We start from the raw sequence: 17,526 nt of genomic DNA, 5'->3' as shown, positions 1-17,526 counted from the left end.
TGGGGTTTTGGTTCTGTGCCTTTTTTCCGCTTCACTAACTCTAAACCGTGACTTCCTGTCCTTGGATTGTGTGTGGTTTGTATTCATCTGATAAACCAGGAGGTAACTGTAACAAAATGGTGGTTTCCTCTCATCCCCCGCCGTCGCCCACATGTAAGACGCTGTGTGGGCGTGTGAATGGGTTCAGGGCAGAACACTAATACGCACCACTTTGTCTCTCCGTGTCCTTGTCCTATTTGGCAGGAAGGTGGAAAAAAGAAGAGGCAGTGAGTTAGAAGGGAGGAGCGGGTGGAGAAAGCCTGGAATCATCCTGATAGTCTGCAGCTGTATGTCGGGAACAAGCTGTCTCTCAGGCAATCTGCAACAATTACAGTCTGAAGGCAGGCGCAGCTCACAAACAACTGATCATTTCCACTATCAAAAATGTTGACTACCGAGTGCTTTCATGGACATCAGCATTCTAGCATTGTGACAGCGGTAGGGGATTACAGACGGGAAAACTGGGACAATCAGCTGCAGGAATGACAGAATAATCAGAGTTTGGACTGCTTGGCTGTTCTAGACTGAGGCCCTGTCCACACGTAGCCGGGGATCTGCCAAAACGTAGATATTTTTCTACGTTTTGGCCTGTCATCCACACGAAAACGGAGTTTTTTCACACGAAAACGGATCTTTTTAAAAACTCCGGCCAAAGTGAAGATCTGCGTTTTCTCCGTTAAGGGTGTCTGCGTGTGGACAGACACAACCGGAGTTTTAAAGGCCGCAACGTCACTTTCTGCAACAAAAAACTGCTGACATCACGTGTGCGACCTGTGTTTACACTAGCCGACAGCAAGGATGCCCTCAGAGCTGCGCTCGCTTTATCAATTGTCCAAGCGCTTTTTGCTTGTTTGCGGAAGACCACAGACGAAGGACGAGGTTAAGAACGGGGGAAGTACTGCCGCCTACAGGCCTGGCATGTCCTTAACAACGTATTTATCCGGGTACGTGTGGACAGAGTTTCTTTTAAAACAAGGTGGTGTGGATGCAAGTTTTTAGAGGGGCGGATATTTGTTTTTAAAAAAACCCGGCTACGTGTGGACTAGGCCTGAGATCTGGTGACAGTGGAGGTCGTTGGGAGTCCAGGAAACTCACAGTCATGTTCTAGAAACCTGAGCTTTGTGACATGGTGCATGATCCTGCTGGAAGGAGCAGCAGAAGATTGGTCCATGTGGTCACAAAGGGATGGACATGGTCAGCAACAAGGCTCAGAGAGACTGTGGGTTTAAACAAGGCTCAGGTGGTACAGGTGGGTTCAAAGTGGGACCTGAACACCCCCTACCATTTTACCACCACCACCTCCAGCAGCAGCAGCTGGTTGAGGTGTGGACACAAAGCAGGATGGATCCAAGCTTTAATGTTGGTGGCATATACATGTCTGGATTCACATAAACGCAGAGAAAACAGACAAAAGAATTACAGACAAACGTTTAATAAACCCTTTGGCTGACTGAGCAAACAGAAACAAAGATTTTACAAGTTTGGTCCTAAAAGAAGACCCTAATGCTTGTTTTTAATCTTTAAAATGGCTACCTTACCCTCCACATCGGAATTCCGAAAGGTTTTATGAGTAGGAAAGAATTTGACCTAAATTGAGATTCTTAAACTAAACTAAAGCTGCATTTCTGATGAGAACGTCCACTTGTTGACCCAAAGCAGGATGCTAATGTGAGCCATCAGATCAATGTTGGGCTTTTGCAAGTCAGCTGCAAGAGTTTGCTTCTCTTGAATCCGTTTTTCAGACTCCAACAGCACGGGCCTGACTCGGATCATTTGCCCACGAGGAATGTGTGCTCATTTGCTAATTAATTTCCCTGAGCCTTGATGTAACCTGCCACACGGTGACTCACAAGCTGCTGGAAACTTTGGGTCTCTACCCAAAGGTAAACTATTAATGCAAGGCTGCCAACAAAATTGTGCTGCTGGATAATGATGTATCATTCGCTGTAATTACTATTTTCCTTCACCAGCTTGACGGGATAAGTAATATCTTCGTCCTGACGTTATCAGTTAGAACTCTAAACAGCGTCTGTAGAGATTAGGCAGGTTTTAGGGTGTTGGTGCGTTTCTGATGTGGGGATAGGAAGCATGTACCCATTATTATAAATGATCAGAAATTTAACGTGCACGACTGAACTGCTGCACGGTGGGACCGCAGCTGGGTCTGCAGCCTGTTCTGGAGCCACAGTGGGTCATACACAGATGTGTTAGAAAGTATAAATATGATAAAAATAACAATTATTTAAAGGGACTTTACGGAGTTTTGAATTTTTATGCCTGCGATTGCCCCCTCAGGCCAAAAGCGGAACAGCAGCTTCAATAGTAGGCTCGTGCACGAGGCACGCATGCTGTACGTGCACACTCCTTAACGAAAATAACAGCTGAGACAGTCCTGTGTGTGTGTGTGTGTGTGTGTGGCCTGGAGGACAGAGGACAGGAGAACGTGCAGCTAATTAATTAAATAATTTGGTTCTGTACCTTTCTCTTCAGCACAGCCGACAAAGGTTTATGATGGGTCAGTCCTCCTGCATGCTCAGATCATTCCCTTCCCTTGCTTGAAAAATTGTTCCAAAATGAAAGTTGAACCCACATCTTTTTTATCTGTGAAGTCAATGTCGTTCGGCAAGTGTCAAATAAAAAATTTGGGCATCTTATGTGTAAAAAAATATACCATTAATGTAAAAAAGAAACTCTAAATGAACTATGTTCACAGCCAGAATCAAACCTGGATCTTTCGCACGAGAGTCCGACATGTTACAAGGTGAGCTAAAGCACCACTGATGTATTTTGTATCTGTAACATTTATATCCTTGATGACAGCTGAAACAACGTCCAAAGAACGGTTCGGAGTGAAAATGGCTATTTTGTTGCTAATTTGCAGGAAATATCTAGAAGAAAGTTCTACAGAAAGTAGCTAAGGGTCCTCAGAAATGTAGCTAGCTTTGTCACTAGGCGTTAGGAACAGCGACAAAGTGGCACTGCCTCTCTCTCTGCTGCTAAAGCTACGGATAGCAAATGCTACGGGCGATGCCTGAGCGTGAACGCGCATGAAGCAGCCTGCTCGACCCGAGCATCTCTCTTTTTCTGTGATTTTACAGAAAAACAGGCAATCACAGTAAAAATGCCAGGGCTCATTCTACAGGACCAGGGCATTGCAGGAGAACGTATGAAGAAGACATTTATTATTTCTATACATGTTTTGGCTGTCACACTTCCATAATGCCCCTTTAAGCTATATAGTCCTTTAATGGAATGATTGCATTGAATTTCCACAACAGCAGACAAAAACATTAATCATCAGAGCCCGACAACCACATCTTTACTAATTATGTCACCATGTTTTTGCACTGACGTTATCTTGTTGCTGATGTAAGATCAATAATAAAATCTATGCACTGCAAAAAGCATCAAAATAAAAATTCAAAGTAGAAAAACATGGAGGAGAAATTAAAGCAACACATTCAATTTGAACCCTCTCGTGCATCTCAGACTCATTACGTCCTTAATTTTCTCCATTTGAGTCACGTAAAAGATAATTGCTGCCCACGGGGCAAACAATGGGCAATGCCGCCATATTTATCACCATGTCCTGAGTCCTACACACACACACACACACACACACACACACACATACACACACACACACACACACACACACACTCTCTCGCTGGACACGTGCACGTTTGTGGCTGTGAGACTGAGAGCATGCAGTAAATGAAGTTTCAGGGCAGCTCGTTGCTCACAGTGCAGAGCGGGCTGACAGATGGGAAACACACAGCAGCAGACATTACACGGAGGGAATATTGAGGTTACACGCGTTCACGCTGAGCCGTGCGGCCGAGGAGCTGCTTTACTGGATGGGTGAGAAGCCGGGGCGCACTTCCTGGTGATTCATGCTTCCCACCGAGGAACAAGGGGGAGGAGGGGGAAAATCAACAGGAATGTTTGGAATAACAATCATGGAGAGGGAAAAACGTTCATAGCTGCACATTATTACGTATTCTGAAACTTCTGGACTAATAAATAACACGAGCCGAGCCGATTTTCCCATCCTCCTCCTCTGTTATGTAAGATCACGCTCACAGGCTGCCGCTGAGGGCTGAGTGACATTTATTGAATTAACCTCCATCACTAATTTACTCGGCTTGCGTTTCTGACAAGTTAAAGTGGTTGTAAAACCACCGACACATGTTGGTAACAGTTGGCTCGTTAGGCTGCCTCCTGCGCTCCTCGTGCGCACATGTCAGGGTTTTCGCCAGTCTGGAGTTCGCACATGACATCTGAAGGCCCAGACTCGATTTCCAAATGAGGTCAAAGGTGATAAACAAACTGCTTTCATTGGATCTGCTTCAAGCACCAACAAATGAAACTGACTGTTGCAGCAACCTTCGGACTCCTTAAATAGCAGCCGTGCCACGGGCTCGGCTGCAGGTGTGCTTGTGGTGTTTTATTCTATCCTCTGTGCTCCGCGGGTAGCTACGGAAGGGCAGGGGGAGACGCCAACTCTTGACTCCTCCTTTTCGGGCGGTGACTGCATTTCCTACATCTGAGGGCAATCGTCTCGTAGCCTGGCCTGCCAGACTCCTCCTGTGATTAATTCTGCACAGAGAAAGGGTCTGGGAGCTCTCCTACTCAAACAAACCCAGCCTGCGATAATTCTTACTGAGCCAATCAGCGCTGAGTAGCGTACGTCACACACCGCAATGCCAAGTTTGTCATAAACATGGCGACTGAAGCGGAGTTCGCTGCGGCTCTTTCCTGTTCTAAATGACTTGACCGTATTTAAAACCGCAACAAGTGGAAGCGCTAAAAGCATTTCTTCTAAAGACGAATAGATGTTTGCACCGTTGCCAGACGCCTTTTCTTACTACAGCTAAAAAATGACAGCATTGCGCGGGACAGTCGGCATTTGCTCTGATTGGTTATTTTTGAGCTGGCTAGCCCCGCCCCTGATGTGCTTCTCTGCCTGTGAGTTACCTGTGAGACTCTTTCTCCGTGCAGAATTAAACAGGACGAGTCTGGCAGGGCAGGCTGATCATCTCATCAGGTGGGTGTAAACTCATTCGCTGCCAGCGTTTCTCACCGTTTGTACTGTTTTTTTTAAGAGTCACAGAACGTTACGCGCTAGGAGGATGTCGACGCCAAAACAACCCAAACAAAGAGGAGACTCACCTCTTACATCTGGAAGAATCCGCGTGTTTCAAGCTTAATCCGTTCTTTCATAATCCGTTGTCGAATTGTGATCGGCAGAAGCTTTCCCGGTTCGCGCCTCACTTTTTTTTTACAGCAGCGGCCCAAAACGATCTCCTAACACATGGGTGTTCTGCTTCCTGATCACGTGACGTGTGACGTATGCAGATGAAGATCAGCTTTAGAGCTGAGATGTTTGTTCTCATGGTGCGGGGGCTCGTTCCGATGCCCATGGCTGGGAGCTTTCTTCAGCTGAATGAAGATAAGACTGAGATCCTCATCTGTGCCCCAGACAAGCTGGTTCCCAAAGTCAGAGACTCTCTTGGTCAGCTTGCTTCTCACACCAAACCCTCCATCAGGAATCTTGGCGTGACCTTTGACCCAGCTCTCACCCTGGATTCTCATGTCAGTTCTCTTGTTCGCTCTTCCTTCTTCCATCTCAGGAACGTTGCTAAGCTGAGTCCCATTCTGTCCCGCTCTGAACTTGAGACAGTTCTCCACACCTTCATCTCCTCACGCTTAGACTACTGTAACTCTCTTTTCACGTGTCGGAGCAGAACCTCCCTGAACCGTCTACAGGTGGTTCAGAACGCCTGTGCTCGGCTTCTGATCAAGTCCTCCAAACACACCCACATCACCCCACTTCTCTGAGGTCCAGTGACCAAAGCCTACTGGTTGTGCAGCACCAGGCTAAAGACCAAAGGTGACAGATCATCTGCTGCTGTGGCCCCCAGACTCTGGAACTCTCTCCCCTTGAGCCTGAGATCAGTGGACTCAGTGGTCTCCTTCAAAAAGCAGCTGAAGACTCGCTTGTTCAAGCTGGCTTTTGTATGACCTTCTTCACCACTCTCTCTTTGTTCTGCTCTCCCCACCTATTCCACCTTCCTCAGGATCCACAGATTTTCCTCTTATCTATTCACTCTCTTTCTTAACATTTTTTAATCACAATTGCCTATTTTTGCCTCTAATATAGTGTCACCCAGAGACTCAGACCTGGTCCCACGTGTTTTAGACCAGATTTTTGTGCTTCTTAAGAAGCTGCCAATATAGTTCAACAACTGGGCATCATTTAATTCAATCACAACAACATTTTGATGGACGTTTCCAGACATTGTCCCTTAAGCATAATGAATAAAGTCTCACAAACAATTTTGTTTTTTTAAATACAGAGCTGTGCAATATCAGCTAAGAATACTCCAAATGCAGCAAGTCTGCAAAGTAAACTCCCCAAACCAGCTTAGGTCTCGCACCATTATTTATAGACCAGAGACCTTTAAATACTTTTTATATATTTTTATTTAAACATTTAAAAATGAAAATTGTTGTCTGCTGGAAAATTAAAACAGCAACTTTTTATTAATTCCACATTTTATGACTCTGATAACTTAATAACATCAGAAGAAACCTTTTTGTTGCTGCTGAGGCAGTGAAATTCATTTCATTTCATTTCTTTATAAAGCCCCTTCTGCGACCAATGCAAACGCCCAAGGTGCTGAACACAACACAATAAAAACATAAAACCATCAGAATAAAATATAACAATCGTAAAACCAACATAAAATGAATTAAAAGAGGAGAGTAAAAGCAAAAAATAAAATCCAGAAAAAGATTAAGAGGCCGGGGCGTCGAAACTGGGTAAAATTTGCTAATCCTGAAAAGCCTCGACAAAAAAATGGGTCTTAAGGCGAGTCTTAAAAACCCCCAATGAGGGTGGCTGACGCACCACCAAAGGCAACTGGTTCCAAAAGTGCAGGTGCCAACACCGGGAACGCACGGTCCCACCGTGACCTGCACTTAGTGCGTGGAACGATCAACAGCTTCCTGCCGGCTCAGCGAAGGGCCCGCGAGGGGGCATGTCTGTGCAAAAGGTTTTCAAGATATGCTGGAGCAGTTCCTTGTAAGGCCCTGTATGACAACACCAAGACCTTGAATTTTGCCCTAAATTGTACAGGCAGCCAATGAAGGGATGCCAACACAGGGGTGATATGTTCCCTGCGCCTAGTGCCTGTCACGAACCTAGCGGCTGAGTTTTTAATTAACTGCAAGCGTGCTACCGCACCCTGACTAAGGCCGGCATACAGTGCATTGCAGTAGTCGAGCCTTGAAAGAACAAAAGCGTGTGTGACCGTCTCTAGATGTACTCTGGACAGCACGGGTTTAATTCTGGCTAGTCGGCGTAAGTAAAAAAAAAAAACACGATCGCACAACCTGGTTGATTTGCGCGTCGAATTTTAGGGCTGAGTCCATTTGCACTCCCGAGTTTCTGATGGTGGTCTTCATGTTGGATGCTAAAGGGCCCAGATTCACAGCATCGCATGGGCGTGTAGACATGCCAGGGCTAAGTACAATTACTTCAATCTTAGCGTCATTCAAATGTAAAAAGTTTGTAGCCATCCAGGAGCGCACATCCTCTAAGGCATCTACAAGCTTTGATATTGACCCGTCGACCCCCCCGCTGAAGGGGGAGGTACATCTGACAGTCGTCAGCATAAAAACGAAAACGCATGCCGAACCGCTGAAGAAGTTTCCCCAACGGTAGTAAGTAGATGGCAAAAAGAAGCGGACCCAGTACAGACCCCTGTGGCACACCCCACTTGAGTCCCTTCCAGGTCGAGGAGGTTTCACCTACGCTGACACAAAAACTTCTGTCTGATAAGTAGGAGTGTAGCCATTGTAGGGCTGCACCGGTAATTCCCGCCCAATGTTGTAGCCGATCCAAAAGTATGTCATGATCAACCGTGTGAAAGGCCGCAGACAAATCTAACATCAAAAGAATGACAGCATCCACCCCGTTACAAGCTAGAAAAACATCATTAAGAACCATTACAAGTGCAGTCTCGGTACTGTGACCTGCTCTAAACCCTGACTGAAAGATCTCCCAGAGTTCGTTAGTGTCTAAAAATGCAACCAGCTGTAAATATACAACCCTCTCAAGCAGCTTGGATAAGTAAGGTAGATGTGAGATAGGTCTGTAATTGGCTAACACAGCCTCCTCCAACACCTTCTTTTTCAGCAGTGGTCATACAACAGCCCTCTTAAAGGTAAGGGGAACCACACAAGAGGCCAGACTGGTATTTAAGATAACCAGTATATAAGGGGCCAGAACAGAAAAAGCCTCCTTAAGCATCCTTGGGGGAAGAGCATCATAAGGGGAACCAGAAGGTTTTTGCCTAGAAATGAGATCCTCTAGCTCTGTTAGATATAGTCTGGAAGGCTGGCAGGTTTGCCCTAAGTGGCATAGGCTCCACGAAAACAGGAGTGCGACCTACAATAGCAGCCCGAATCATCGCTATCTTGTCCACAAAGTAGTGAAGAAAATCCTCACATGTCCCGGCCAATGCAGCCATGGACCTGAAGGCAGAAGTTGCAGTTTCCAGAGCTGAATCAATTACCTTAAAAAGAGTGCGTGGGTCATGAGATTTTGATTCCACAATGTTGGCATAGTATCTGATCCTAGCCTGTCGTACCACTTCCTGGTAATCAAAAAGTGACTTTTTATAAATTTCATGGGACACGTGAAGTTTGTGTTGCTTCCATTCTAGCTCAGCTCTCCTGCAGGCCTGGGCCTCATCAGACATCCACGGCTCTGCCCTATGCCCTCCTTTCCTAATCTTAAAGGGAGCAACATCATCCAAAACGGATGTGTCAAAACGAGTAATAAACTGTTCAACAGGGAGGTGGGCTAAGAGAAGATCCTGTCCTGCTAGACTAAAGCACTCACTGAATCTCGCCACCTTAGCAGGAAGAGAAGCTGGGACTTGCCGAGACGGAACACTAAAATTACATAAAATCGGAGAGTGGTCTGAGAAAACAGGCCTCAGCGTGTCCACATTAATGGACTGGAGGAAAGAACCAGGTCAAGAGTGTGTCCCTTCACATGTGTAGGACCCTTAACCCACTGAGAAAGATTCAGTGAACTTAACAGGTGCGAAAAGTCCTCGACCATCGTCTTATCAGGGCAACAAATATGGATGTTAAAATCTCCTACAATCATAATCTGATCATATTCAACACATTCAAAGCCAAGAAATCAGCAAAGCATTTTAGAAATTCCACATGCAGTCCAGGCGGGTGATAAATCAACGCCACAAAAAGTTGAGGAAAAGGTCCAAGTTCAAAACAGCAAACCTCAAAACTAGAAAAAGGACTTAAAGGGATAATCTGTTTGCAGCTGAAACCTGATTTATAAACAATGGGGAGCCCTCCGCCCCTGCTTGCAGTTCTTGGCGCATTAAAACACCTACAGTCTGCAGGTAATAATTCCGACAGGGCACTCGTGTCTCACATCGGCATCCAGGTTTCACAAACACCCAAAAAATCGAGCCCTTGTTCCTCAAAGAAGTCTTTCAGAATAAAAGTTCTGTTCATTACCGACCTTGTATTAACCAGGCCGAGGCGAGCCGACGATGACGTGTTTAGTTCAGTAGCAGCAGAATCTAGAGACATGGGCACAGTTGAGTAGTCCACATGACGCAGATTAGCAAGGTTGGCACCCTTCCAGCGGTAGCAAACCCCCCGGAATACACGTTGCGACGGAGCATCCAAGTCGAAGCCCGCCAATGGCACCAAGCAGCTCAGTGGCCTAGTGGTAGAGTGTCCGCCCTGACACTGGGAGATCAGGGTTCGATTCCTGGTCGGGTCATACCAAAGACTTTGAAAAAAAGGGACCCAATGCCTCCCTGCTTGACACTCAGCATTAAGGGGTTGGATTGGGGGGTTAAACCACCAAATGGTTCCCGAGCACGGCTGTGTCTGCAGCTCACCGCTCCCCCAGGGGATGGGTCAAATGCGGAGAATAAATTTCGCACACACACCTGTGTGTGTGACAACTAATGGGACTTTTACTTTATTTTTAACTCTAAGCAGGATGGTGGAGGATCCAACAAACGAGACAGCGGCACGAGAAGACGTCCAGACCCACACAGCCCGGCGAGTTCCTTCCAGGACCGGGGCGGTTTGGCACGTAGGTGCACTTGTTTCCCACCTCGACAGCCACAACGCCGGCGGCGCCCCCTCCGCTGATGACGACCGGATGCACACCGCAGAGGGACGGGTGGCACCAAGAGGCTCCGAAATGAGCGCGGGGGACTAAAATCCCCCTGGCTTGTCACAATCGCCGGGCTAATGAAACCGACATCAGGCCGGAGTTTCAGAAGCGTTGCTCGATCATAAATCGGCAATAGGGATGCACTGTCCACACAAAGCGCAAGAACCAAAAAAGAATAAACATATACAGAGGAGAATGTCCGTGAGACAGACGGCGTGCCACACACACCGGCGCCATCTTGTCATCCATGAGTATACCTTTTGGGCACACTGTGCCAGCTTTCATTGCTGGATGTGATAGTGCCGGCACAATTAGAGGAAATGAACCCAGAAAGTGAGTCTGATGGTCCTAATGGTGAAGCTGGCAGTGCATCTCTTGTAATTTATACTGCTCTGAAGAGCTGGTGCGTTCCAGACAGCACAGGCTGTGCAAGTATACTCCAAACTGTCCAGAACGGCCCAAATGACCCGGACACAACAAGGAGAGAGATGCTGTCTGTGGAGAGTAGGATGAGGGGAATTCAGAAAGTTTCACAGCACAAAAGTATCAAAAACCAGAAAACAACGTTTTCTGTTGAGATTTCATTGATTTATTGCCACAACCCTTCAAAGAGACTGATGTAAATCACACAGCTGTTTCTTTTTATTGCCACAACAGAGAAAGTGCATCATGCAGCATCACAGCAGGAGATAATAACGCTTATTTAGAGGATAATATAATATGAATCATAGATGTGGGAGGAAGGATATTTATGCCTTAAATATAAAAGTTGTTTTTGTCTGACATGTTCAATTTGCTACCTCGTACAATCCGCTATACATCACAGATGAATACATTTCCATATTTTCATGATGAAAGTGTTTAGTAGTAAAGTCAGATGGGATTGTTAAAGGAGAAAGGAATAACATCTTTTATAAGCATTCTATGTGTGGGGTTATGCTGGCATGCCACCAAACTTCACACAAAATAATCTCAATGAATATTACTTGATTGGAGGATGAAGAGATTTATTCTTCTGAATTTTTACCAACAAATAACTGACTGAGGCCCTGTCCACACGTAGCCGGGGATCTGCCAAAACATAGATATTTTCCTACGTTTTGGCCTGTCATCCACACGAAAACGGATCTTTTTAAAAACCCCGGCCAAAGTGAAGATCTGCGTTTTCTCCGTTTTGGGTGTCTGCGTGTGGACAGACAAAACCGGAGTTTTAAGGTCCGCAACGTCACTTTCCGCGACAAAAAATGCTGCCATCACGTGTGCGACCTGTGTTTACACTAGCCGACAGCATGGATGCCCTCAGAGCTGCGCTCGCTTTATCGATTGTCCAAGCGCTTTCTGCTTGTTTGTTTTTGCAAGCGGAATGACTGCTCCTTGCGGAAGAACACAGACGAAGGACGAGGTTAAGAACGGGGGAAGTACTGCCACCTACAGGTCTGGCATGTCCTTAACAACGTATTTATCCAGGTACCTGTGGACAGAGTTTTATTTTTTTTAAACGCTGTGGTGTGGATGCAAGTTTTTGGAGGGGCGGATATTCGTTTTTAAAAAACCCCGGCTACGTGTGGACTAGGCCTGAGAGTATGCCACTTCAGTATTTATGTGATGTTGTGCTTTTATCTTAAGCAACTCACAAATGCGTACGTAACAAGGCAGTTAGCCTTGAGGCTAACAATCATTATGGATCACAATGGATGGACTCCGTGATGGAGAATGTTACTGCATGTATGGAGGGAACTAAACCCAATTATTTGACTGTTTGGACGAGCTTGAGACCAGCAAAGATTGAAGGCAGAGAGAAAACCTCGCTGGCCTGTTTCAAAACAGTCATTATCTGAATCGGCCCTGCTAACTTTGGAGGCTGATGACTACAAAACCCCACAGAATGAATGCTGGCAGATGCTTTGAACCCTCCCTGTGCCAAGCCTGGTTGGGGCTGTGATTTGGGTGATGGGTAAAGGAATCTTCAAGGAGTCAATACTCTCTTCAGTCCTTCAACATCCTCCACATCTCTGAGCAGTGGGGATCGGCGTTTGCGCGCTGATGCTGTACACTCTCTTGGTTGGGAGGGAGATCCCTGCCCCTCCCACCTACTCCTCGAAGCCGGATGCTGTAACCTGTCTGTGTTTGTGCTTATAAGTAGGTTTTTATTTTTTTTCATATCAGAGTCAGCCCTCATCCTCCTGTAACCCTCTTTTCTAACTGAGAAGGAGCACCACATATGGCTGCTCTCATGGCTAGCGGTGGGTACCAAATTCGGTATTTTTTAATGTACCGACCGAATTCCACAGTACCGACCGAGCACCGATTCACGTCATTTGAAATGGTGCCTCGTTTTGGTACCCGTCCTTTGTAACGAGAACTTGCCTCGACAGCTGCGCATGCGCAAGAGCGTAATGTCGTCGGTCGCTGCGAGCGAGTTGTAAACAGAGCAGCATGGTAGAAAGAACACACGCTAAAGCTTGGGTCCACTTCACTAAATGTGATGGGTAACTGGGTGATGATGAAACCAGCGACAATTGTTGCATGGTGGTGCAGTGGTTAGCACTGTTGCCTCGCAACACGAAGGTCGCAGGTTCAAAACTCGGCTGCGGCCTTTCTGCGTGGAGTTGCGTGTTCTCCCCATGCATGCGTGGGTTTTCTCCGGGTACTCTGGTTTCCCCCACAGATCACAACATGCACTATAGGTTATAAATTGTAAATCGCTTTGGGTAAAAGCGTCTGCTAAGCACATAAACATAAACATAAGTGTGAGGCATCATTGTTTTAATCTGCTCCAGCAGCTAAATAAACTGTTTAAGATAACGTTAGCTTGATATGTTAGCTTCCATTGCCACCATTGTTATCAGCTAATGGTGCGTTTGCTTTCTCCTCGGAAATTCTAGCTTCCCAGTAGGAAAAATCAAATGAAAAAAGACGGCAAAAGGAATGAAGATACACAGTAAATTTAGTTCACAGTAAATATGTTTGCTTCAGTTTAATTATCAGCTTATAAAACTACAAGGACGATGTTAAAATACAAACAGTTGTATGTTATTTCTCATGATATTTATCAAATATGCTTATAAATAGAGAAAAAATATATTTAATTATAAAAGAGAATTAAAATTTTAAACACTCAAAAGTATCTAAAATTGGTACCGTTAAGTACCGGTATCGATTCCTAGGTACCGGGAATTAGTACCGAATCGATTCAAATGCCAAAGGTACCCATCCTTCCTCACGGCCCACCTGTACCTGTTTAGTCTACCGTATTTTCGGGACTATAAGCCACTACTTTTTTTCCCCACGCTTTGAACCATGCGGCTTATAATGAGGTACGGCTTTACTGAAGATTTTCCTTCACCTGCCAGGGGGCGCTTTAGCAGAAAGTGAAACAGGTGGAAGTCAAGTGGAAATCGACGAAAGTGCTCATTTTAATTTAGCACTTGCAAGCAGCCGGCACAACGAAGAATTTGTTTCAAATCCATACCCCCTCATCATGGTAACTAGGGATGCAACGATGGAACGGCATTTGATCCCAAATGGCCGATAGCGCCCCTTTCGGTTTTCATCGGAGTTTTCAAAATAGATCAAAGCAGACCGATCAGGTGACGTTTCCAACAAGCCGCCTCCAGGGCAAGCTTTCCCGCTTCTCAGATCCAGGTCTCCTATTGGGGCGTGGTCTCTTCAAAGCATTTACATTGAAAATGGCGTCACCGGTATGGAAGTTTTACAATGTGTCTGAAAAGGACAACAAATTAGCCGTTTGCAACGTGTGCGCAAAGGAGATACCCAGAGGAGGAATCCTACAAAAGAATTTCAACACAACAAACCTGATGAGACATTTGAAAGTTTCGCACACCAAGGAGTTCACCGAGTTTACAACTTTGGCTGCTGCTACGTCGGAGAGAGAAAAGCAACGCGCCGTAGCGACACCGCTAACCCAGCTGAGTGTAACTGAGACGTATAAACGACAGCAACCTTACAGCAGCGACAGCAACAAAAAGAGAGAACTAAATCGTAAGGTAATGGAATTCATATGCCTTGACCATCAGCCGCTTTCTGTTGTCGAAGACATCGGATTTAAACACCTCATTAACTGCTTGGATCCACTCTACACGCTGCCTAGTCGTAAATATTTCACCGATGAATGCCTGCCGGAGCTTTATAATAGTATCTACAGTCAAATCAAAAGCCTTATCCAGGATGACCATATTGTGTCAGACGGCTTTACGAGTGACATTTGGAGTTCTAGTGTGAGTACCATGTCGATGCTGAGTCTAACTGCACAGTTTATTGATGAAAAGTTTGAGCTGAGGAGAGTTGTGCTTCGCTCCTAAGAGTCTCCTGGGTCACACACGGCGGCTGCCATCGCTAAAATCTTTCAGACATGTTCCAAACATGGGGGATCCCAAAGGAAAAAGTACACATTATCAGGGGCGGATTTAGGACTGAAGAAGATCCGGGGCTTAACCCACGCGCGCGCACACACACGTGGCACGCACTAGTCAACATCATATATATTTGTCTTGTGCCACATAATTTTTAATCTGAAGCTACATATTCAGCATATTCAGGGCAGAGTATTGTTCCTGTTAGTGTTTAGTGTGAGATGATAGTAAATATTCCCTTTCTTTGTCCAACAACTTCACCTGATAGTAAGCTAACTTTAGGCAAACCAGCAGCACAACAAATATTTTCAAATAAGACTCACAAACCTGAGTCAACACCAGTCTCATCAAAGCTGGGGTTCTGTCGTTGTACTTTTGGTCTAAAAAACGTCCTTATGTCCATCTTCACTCATGCGTTTCAGGCAGAGAGTGTGGAAGAAGCCGGCTGCTGAAGGGCTTCTTCAGTGGTGGAGGCTCAGGCAGGCTGTATACAAACTACTGCCAGCTGCGCCCTCTCTGTTGGACTTTGGTACTGCATGTTACTGCCGCGATTTAGATCCGGGGCTTATGATGAAAGATCCGGGGCTTCAGCCCAAGTAGCCGGGCCTAACGCCGCCCCTGCATATTATCCTACGGGATAATGCGAGTAACATGGCGAAGGCTATGACGGACGCTGGTCTACCAAGCCTGCCGTGTATGGCACACACGCTCCAGCTTGTTGTGAATGAGGGTGTTTTGGCACAGCGTGGAGTAATGACGTCACCGCAACTGGGCGACGCATGGTTGGTCATTTTAAGCGTTCTCCGCTTGCTTACTCCAGGCTATACGACATTCAGAAAGAAAGTCAACCCCAGCAGCTCAAACGGCTATAACAGGATGTCCCCACCCGCTGGAACAGTACTGTTGCTATGCTAAAAAGTTTAGTGGAACAGAAACGCGCCCTTTGCAGTTAAGCAGCCGACTATGACCTGCCTTGCATGTTCATCCCCAGCCAGTGGAAATTGATTGAAAATCCGATTTCACTGCTTGAACCCTTTGAGGAGCTCACACGCAAGATAAGTGAATCAACTGCATCGGCTGCGGATGTAATTCCATCCATCAAAGCCTTAACTCGTCTTCTTGAGAAAACACATACACAAAAAAAAAACTGTCAAAGCTACGCTGTTGGAATCTGTCAAGAAAAGATTCAAGGACATGGAATCTGAGCCTCTGTACATGATTCCAACCCTCCTCGATCCAAAGTGAGAAAAAAAAACTTTATATTTGTGTGTGTGCGTGTGTGTGTGTGTGTGTGTGTAAGATTATGCTCTGTCCCTCAGTCTAGCTTTGCTAAAAGTAAAACTTAACAATAGCTTTGTGGGTTTTCTTTTCTGTTGGCAGGAACGAGAGAACCAGATATAAATAGAGGGAAGGGAGATCTTACGGAGCCAGAACAGAGGATGGCTGTGAGGAGAGGGTTGGTCAGGTCGATGGAGGAGTGGGTTGAGGCAGGAGGGATGTGGCTGACGGGGATCCAGGGCAGGTGAACGGCGGAGAGCAGATGGCCACGGGAGATCAGTGACGATGTAGAGGTTCACACTCCAGGAAAGAAGAAAACTCAGGCTGAGATCCGGTGGTAGATCTGGAGGCAGGACAGGCAATTAAAAACAGGATAAGCAGGGCAAGATTGCAAAATATTACAAGTTCAGGACGAGGCTGGAAGCTACCCAGGTGAGAGTATCAACCGGCGCTGGAGTGTGGACACGCAACTTCTTTAATCCCCTGGCCTTGCTGATGGGGAATCAGCAGCAGCTGAGGCTCTCCGACACGCCCGCCTGCGAAGAGACTCAGGCCCTGTCCACACGTAGCCGGGGATCTGCCAAAACGTAGATATTTTTTCAACGTTTTGGCCTGTCATCCACACGAAAACTAAGTTTTGTCACACCAAAACGGATCTTTTTAAAAACTCCGGCCAAAGTGAAGATCTGCGTTTTCTCCGTTTTGGGTGTCTGCGTGTGGACGGACAAAACCGGAGTTTTAAGGTCCGCAACGTCACTTTCCGCCACAAAAAAATGATGACATCACGTGTGCGAACCGTGTTTACACTAGCCGACAGCATGGATGCCCTCAGAGCTGCGCTCGCTTTATCAGTCGTCCAAGCGCTTTTTGCTTGTTTGTTTTTGCAAGAGGAATTACTGCTCCTTGCGGAAGACCACAGACGAAGGACGAGGTTAAGAACGGGGGAAGTACTGCCGCCTACAGGTCTGGCATGTCCTTAACAACGTATTTATCCGGGTACGTGTGGACAGAGTTTCTTTTTAAACGAGGTGGTGTGGATGCAAGTTTTTGGAGGGGCGGATATTCGTTTTCAAAAACACCCGGCTACGTGTGGACTAGGCCTCATAGGAAAAAACAGCAGACTCATGACAACCGGCAGTAGAAGCAATACAGTTGAACATCTGTTCTTTTGCAAAAACTCCATGCAAACAGTTTATTAAAAAGTATTTAAGCAGCAATAAAATCTGATCTGGTATTAAAAATGATATGTAGAACTTGAGGCTTCATTTTTTTAAGGCTGAAGAAAAATAACCAAATAAAAGCTGAGATTAAAAACAAATCTGCTATAAACTTTTAGCACCATCTACATCTCTCCTACTAAAAAAAAACACCAAGTGAACAATTTCATGTCAGATTTGCATTTTCTTGCATTTTAAAGAACATAATAGATATTTTGATTCTTTCTTGTTTATTTTTGTACAGTTCAAAGTCCTCCAGTCAAATCACAGCATTCAATAAACGTACCCAGTTTGTCCCATTCCACTAAATTTGACTCAAATTGTGCAGGTCAGCGTCTCAAGGACACACTGAAGCACTGAAATGAGGACACTTTCACTCACG

At 45.8% G+C, this 17,526-nt stretch overlaps 1 protein-coding gene across 1 annotated transcript in view; it reads left to right on the top strand.

Moving 5' to 3' along the window:
- LOC139063930 (uncharacterized) overlaps positions 1 to 17,526 on the top strand; it is a 670,684-nt gene that overhangs the window by 208,227 nt on the left and 444,931 nt on the right. The gene's annotated exons all lie outside the window — the stretch shown is intronic.

Source organism: Nothobranchius furzeri, chromosome 18 (assembly GCF_043380555.1).
Source record: "Nothobranchius furzeri strain GRZ-AD chromosome 18, NfurGRZ-RIMD1, whole genome shotgun sequence".
NCBI lineage: Eukaryota > Metazoa > Chordata > Actinopteri > Cyprinodontiformes > Nothobranchiidae > Nothobranchius > Nothobranchius furzeri.
The sequence above is the reverse complement of the archived record's forward strand: the minus strand, read 5'-3'. Positions and strand labels throughout refer to the sequence as shown.